The sequence below is a fragment of the Anolis sagrei genome, chromosome 5, assembly GCF_037176765.1.
Source record: "Anolis sagrei isolate rAnoSag1 chromosome 5, rAnoSag1.mat, whole genome shotgun sequence".
Lineage (NCBI taxonomy): Eukaryota > Metazoa > Chordata > Lepidosauria > Squamata > Dactyloidae > Anolis > Anolis sagrei.
Window position 1 is genome coordinate 197,828,640 of NC_090025.1, and position 6,317 is coordinate 197,834,956.

Here is a 6,317-nt window from a genome sequence, read left to right on the forward strand (position 1 = left end):
GCGACCAAGAGGATCAAAGGCCTGGAGTCCATGAATAATCCCTCTGAGGAGCATCTTTAAGAGCTGGGCATGTTTAGCCTGCAGAAGAGTAGGTGGAGAGGAGACATGAGAAGAGCCATGCTTAAGTATGTGAAAGGGTGTCCTAAAGGAGAGGGAGCAGGCCTTGGAGACAAGGACTCAATGGAGCCATGGGTTCAAATGACAGGAAAGGAGATTCCACCTGAACATTAGGAAGAACTTCCTGACAGTAAGGAGAATTGTTCAGAAGTGGAACTCTCTGCCTCAAAGTGTGGTCGAAGCTCCTTCCTTGGAAACTTTTAAACAGAGGCTGGATGGCCATCTGTCGGGGATACTTAGATTCTGCTTTTCCTACATGGCAAGGGGTTGGGCTAGATGGCCCATGAGGCAGATGGCCCATCTGTCAGGGGTGCTTTGAATGCAATATTCCTGCTTCTTGGAAGAATGGAGTTGGACTTGATGGCCCATGTGGTCTCTTCCAACTCGGATTCTATGATTCAAACTTTTCCTGACTTTGGAGACCACCCTATAATTGATCCTAAGGTGGGGAGGGATTTCCCCCATGCCTGGCTTCCTGGAAGGTTTGCAAACACGGGTGGGACGGCTTCTGAAAATTGCCTTTGCTTTGGGGTGTGACACCATAACTTGGTTTGTTTGTTCAGATAGCAGGCACCTCATCTGCCTTCCTATAAATATTCCAGGGATTGACGCATTGCACCACAAGCCCTCCAGAGAGAGACCTTGGATCATCCACAGAGAGGAAAGCAGGCAAGGAGGTGAGACCACGGCATCTTCTCTAGATCTTTCTCTGTCTCTCTATTGCCTATCTTTCTTTTCTGAGAGCTGTGCCACTTGAATCACAATGGTTTGGAATCAAACCATGTTAATGTATTGTTAAAGGCTTTAATGGCCGGAATCACTGGGTTTTTCGGGCAGTCTGGCCATATTCTAGATGCATTTAAAAACTGTTTATATGTCACTATTTGTTCTGGGACAGTCGCACCAGGAGCTCCAGCTTATCTTGCTATTTGTTGATTGCTGCATGTATTTTAAAGTTCTATGCCTTTGCAGTTAGATGGCTTTCCTTAGTTTGCATTTATGGGATCTATGACCTGTCAATTATAGTTAGGTTCCCTGGTCCCGCCCCCTTTTTGGGTTTTGGAGGGAACAGGAGGCATTTTGGGTCAGTCCACACAGAGAAGCCTTTCATACAGGACATAAAACCAGGAGCTCCTGTAGAAAGCTTCGTCTTCTACAGCTTGGCCGGGGAGAAAAGGCCCCATAGCTTGGCCGGGAAGATATACAGCCCTACAGCTTGGCCGGGGATATACAGCCCCATAGCTTGGCCAGAGAGATGCAGCCTCAGCACAGCTCTTTTGCTGAGGATTTTACAGCCTTACAGCTCCTTTGCTGAGGCAATCCGGTCCCACAGCACTTCAGCCAGCCATCACTGAAACCTGAACATCTTCTTTTCCCCTGGAAGTCTACAAAGCTCTGCTTGGTAAGGGTCACTCACGGAAGCCAGAAGCAGTTGGTACCGGGAGTAGGGGTTCCACGCCAACAGAGGCAAAGACAGACTGCCCAGATAAGAGGTTAAGGATTTCCCCATTAGTTAAAATACAGTTATGAAGATAGTGCCTGTCCCCTGTGGACAAGATTGAGAGAGCCAATAGACTATTAAGAAAGCCTTAAAGTACCTGTTTGATTTCAATTATAAAGAACTTTGTTGAACCTTTAAGCAATCTAAAGACTCTGTTTTAAGGAAATCCAAAGGCCTTTAATCTGAGGCAGCCCCGGCATCCCATTCGGCACACAGAATTTATGTCCTGTCTACAGTCTTATGCACAGGCCCAGCATGCGACAGCACACTATTGATTGTTGGTTTGTTATGTGATTGATATGATTTGTATTTTATTGATTGTTTTATTAATGTTGTGTTATTGACATCGTTTGATGTATTTTGAACTAAGCCTCATGTAAGCCGCACCGAGTCCCATGGGGAGATGGTAGCGGGGTACAAATAAAGTATTATTATTATTATTATTATTATTATTATTAATTATTATTCTCTCCTGATGTTGCACCTGCATCTGCGGCAAACATCCTCAGAGGACCCTAACCCTAACCTCACAACCTCTGAGGATGCTTGCCACAGATGCAGGTGAAACATCAGGAGAGAATGCTTCTAGAACATGGATACAGCCCGAAAAACCTACAACAACCCAAACCATGTTATATTATTATGCAAATGCTTTATATACAGAAGACCTCAGCTGCTTGACTGAGCAATACCAAGCAATTATACTTAGGTAATCTCCCTCAAAAGGCATTACATAAAAGCAGAGTGTTTAGAGAAAGGCAAAGATGCGCACAGCGGGAGCTGGAACAAAGGTACACAAAATGATACAAGCAGGTTCCGAAAATATCATGAAAATATTATTGCAGATTTGAGAAATGTGAATTTAATAATGATGTGTGGGAATGAATGGAAGCATGGAAGTTGTATGAGTGGAGTTAATAATTTTGGAGACACCAGTTAAATACTAAGGTCTGCAATAACTAACTACCTGCTTGCTGGACTGTAATTAAAAGTTGCTAATGAGAGCTGAAAAAGTAAACTCTGATAAGAATGGGACAGTGATAACAGAAATGTTTACAACGTTAAGAAGGAAGTAAACACAAGCCTTGTGTTGTCAAACACCAATCAAAAGAGTCAGCATCTGGCCAGGAAACTGAGATGGATCCAGGATGGATGCCTTCTACCAATATATTGTTGAAGGCTTTCATGGCCAGTATCACTGGGTTGTTGTAGGTTTTTTTGGGCTATATTGCAACAACGCCTCTATCATTGATTTACAACTTTGGGACTACATCAGCAGAATATTCCTATAAAAGACTCAGTCTAATAATGCTCAAAGTGTGGCAGACCTGAGGAGTCTGTTCCATCCACTATGTGCTGCTTCATGGGAAGGAGAGAGATAGTGTACTTATGGCAGGTTTTCACGGGAGCAGCCTGGTCACTTTGGGGATTCTTTCTCAAGGGAAGAGGAAGAAGTGCTTTTTGGGTCTTAGATTTTCTGCAGGGAGTCAGGCTCTGCTGTATGAATGCCCAACCACCGTCTCCCAAAGCAGTTGCTCTACTCCGAACTCAAGAACGGAAAACGGAATGTTGGAGAAGAGATTGAAAGATGGCCTCCAAGCCAACCTTAAAAACTCTGGCATAGACACTGAGAACTGGGAAGCCCTGGCCCTTGAGCACTCCAGCTGGAGGTCAGCTGTGACCAGCAGTGCTGTAGAACTTGAAGAGGTATGAATGGAGAGCGAGAGAGAGAAACGTGCCAAGAGGAAGGCATGTCAAACCAACCCCGACTGGGACCGCCTTCCACCTGGAAACCGAAGCCCTCACTGCGGGAGAAGATGCAGGTCAAGAATAGGGCTCCACAGTCACCTACAGACCCACCACCAGGACACCGAACTTGGAGAACCATCATCCTCAGACTATGAGGGATCGCCTAAGTAAGTAAGTAAGTAAGTAAGTATTCTTGGAATGCAACTCCCAGCAGTTCTCCTGATCAATCAATCTACCTACCTATCTATCACTATCTAATCCAACTATCTATCTATCTAATCTATCTGGAGGACTGCTGGGAGTTGCAGTCCAGGACAGCCATCTTGGAAGACTATCCTTCTCAGACAACAAGGGATCGCCTAAGTAAGCAAGCAGCATGTCTTTTAAATTCTTGTTCTGAAACATAATAATTGAAGTAGATGACTCCAGCATTACCTCCAGTTCAGCTCTGAAAAATAAGAAATAAATCCAGCATTCCACCCTGGTTGGTTTGCTTTGGAGGGGGCTTTTCATGCTTGTTGTTTTTTCCTCTGCAGAAGAACCAGAAGATGGGACCAGGGGTCTATTTTGCACTCTGCTTCCTGGGATGCCTGGCCTTCAGCCACGCAGAGGAAGGTGAGCAAAGGACTGTTCAGTTCCTGCCCTGAACGCATCTGTGTTGGGAATCAGGAGTTCTGAGGCTCAAAAATAACCCTCTATGCGGGGTGATTCCACCAAAAATATAGCAAAATGCAGGTTGCACAGAACATAAGCAGCAGAAACTTACATGTCTAGGTCCAGTCTGAGTCCCTCTACGGAGGTGAGAAGATCAGGATATAAAAGTTTTTAAAAAATAATAATATAATAATAATAAATAAACAATAGGAGCCTAGTGTCTAGATCTAGGGAAGTCATGCTCCCCATGCTCTATTCCGCTTTGGTTAGACCACACCTGGAATATTGTGTCCAGTTCTGGGCACCACAATTCAAGAGAGAGATTGACAAGCTGGAATGTGTCCAGAGGAGGGCGACTAAAATGATCAAGGGTCTGGAGAACAAGCCCTATGAGGAGCGGCTTAGGGAGCTGGGCATGTTTAGCCTGAAGAAGAGAAGGCTGAGAGGAGACATGATAGCCATGTATAAATGTGTGAGAGGAAACCACAGGGAGGAGGAGGAAGCAAGCTTGTTTACTGATTCCATGGAGACTAGGAGGCAAGGGAACAATGGCTTCAAACTACAAGAGAGGAGATTCCATCTGAACATGAGGAAGAACTTCCTGACTGTGAGAGCCATTCAGCAGTGGAACTCTCTGCCCCGGAGTGTGGTGGAGGCTCCTTCTTTGGAGGCTTTTAAACAGAGGCTGGATGGCCATCTGTCAGGGGTGATTTGAATGCAATATTCCTTCTTCTTGGCAGAATGGGGTTGGACTGGATGGTGGCCCAGGAGATCTCTTAGAATCATAGAATCAAAGAGTTGGAAGAGACCTCATGGGCCATCCAGTCCAACCCCTATTGCATTCAAATCACCCCTGACAGATGGCCATCCAGCCTCTGTTTCAAAGCTTCCAAAGAAGGAGCCTCCACCACACTCCGGGGCAGAGAGTTCCACTGTTGAACGGCTCTCACAGTCAGGAAGTTCTTCCTCATGTTCAGATGGAATCTCCTCTCTTGTAGTTTGAAGCCATTGTTCCATTGCGCCCTAGTATCCAGGGAAGCAGAAAGGAAGCTTGCTCCCTCCTCCTCCCTGTGGTTTCCTCTCACACATTTATACATGGCTATCATGTCTCCTCTCAGCCTTCTCTTCTTCAGGCTAAACATGCCCAGCTCCTTAAGCTGCTCCTCATAGGGCTTGTTCTCCAGACCCTTGATAATTTTAGTTGCCCTCCTCTGGACACATTCCAGCTTGTCAATATCTCTCTTGAATTGTGGTGCCCAGACTCTTTCAACTCTGTGATGCTATGATTCTATGTAGTGAGCAAGGATTGACTTCCATTCAACAGGATGGAACAGGATTGCAGATCCACAACTTCATAGGATCAAAAATAATATGTTTATTAAAGATAAAAGAAATACATTCTAGATAGGAAAGGTTCTTGGAGCTGACTAGCTTTACTGAGCTATCTTCTAGGGGAAAAGGAAAAATAATAAAAGTAACTATATCTACTAAATCTTTGTTGAAACCCAACAATCTGCACTGGAGAATAAATGTAGTCTGAATCTCCTTGGGCTGTCATGGCTCAATGCTTTCAAATCATGCCATTTGGTGAGTTGTAGTTTGGGGAGGGGCACATAGCAAAAGACCCTGTGAAAAGGGTTCCATAGCATTGAGCCATAGCAGGTCACATGGTTTCCAACATCATTCATTCAACGGTATCCATCCCCAGTGTTGGAAAAATGTTGAGAAAGAATATGATGGGGGGTTGGATGCGTGCCTTTGTTTTGGGCTCCCCGGGCACTGTATATCTGCAGCATTAAGATGGGGGCATTCCTACTCTTCTTCTAAATGGGATCCTGGGTCTCTTGCAGGGGCCAAGGATCGGTTGTTGCCTCGCCCTCGGGCCCCATGTCGTCCTGGGGCCATGTACTACAAGAATATGTGCTATGAATATCTGTCAACTACTGTCACTTGGCAAGAAGCTGAGGTATGTGCTGGATTTTAACCCAACAACCTGAGTTAAGTGAACCCAAGGAGAATATGGAATGGTCCGGATCTTTCTAGATGGGAGAAGACCTCAAAAATACAGTGTGGTTATAAATATACATTTGCGCTTTTTGATTTGTACTGATTTCCCTATTTGCTGATTTGATTTAAAATGTTCTCTGGAGGCACTCCAGGCCGGCACAATGGTCAATATCTACCCAAGATTTTTAAAAAATCTGCATTATCCATTTTAGCCAAAGTTACATGAGATATTATATTAAAAACCAAGTCATTGGGTATTGCCAATCAAACTCCAGCAATTCAATGAATG

The 6,317-nt window shown here is 44.8% G+C and overlaps 1 long non-coding RNA gene across 1 annotated transcript; it reads left to right on the forward strand.

Annotated features, from left to right (window-relative positions):
- The first annotated feature begins 691 nt into the window (after nt 1-691).
- On the forward strand, nt 692-6,105 carry LOC137097111 (uncharacterized). Its single transcript, XR_010909982.1, has 3 exons — nt 692-794; nt 3,904-3,982; nt 5,872-6,105. It is a non-coding gene; the product is annotated as an uncharacterized lncRNA (long non-coding RNA).
- Nucleotides 6,106-6,317: the final 212 nt, after the last annotated feature.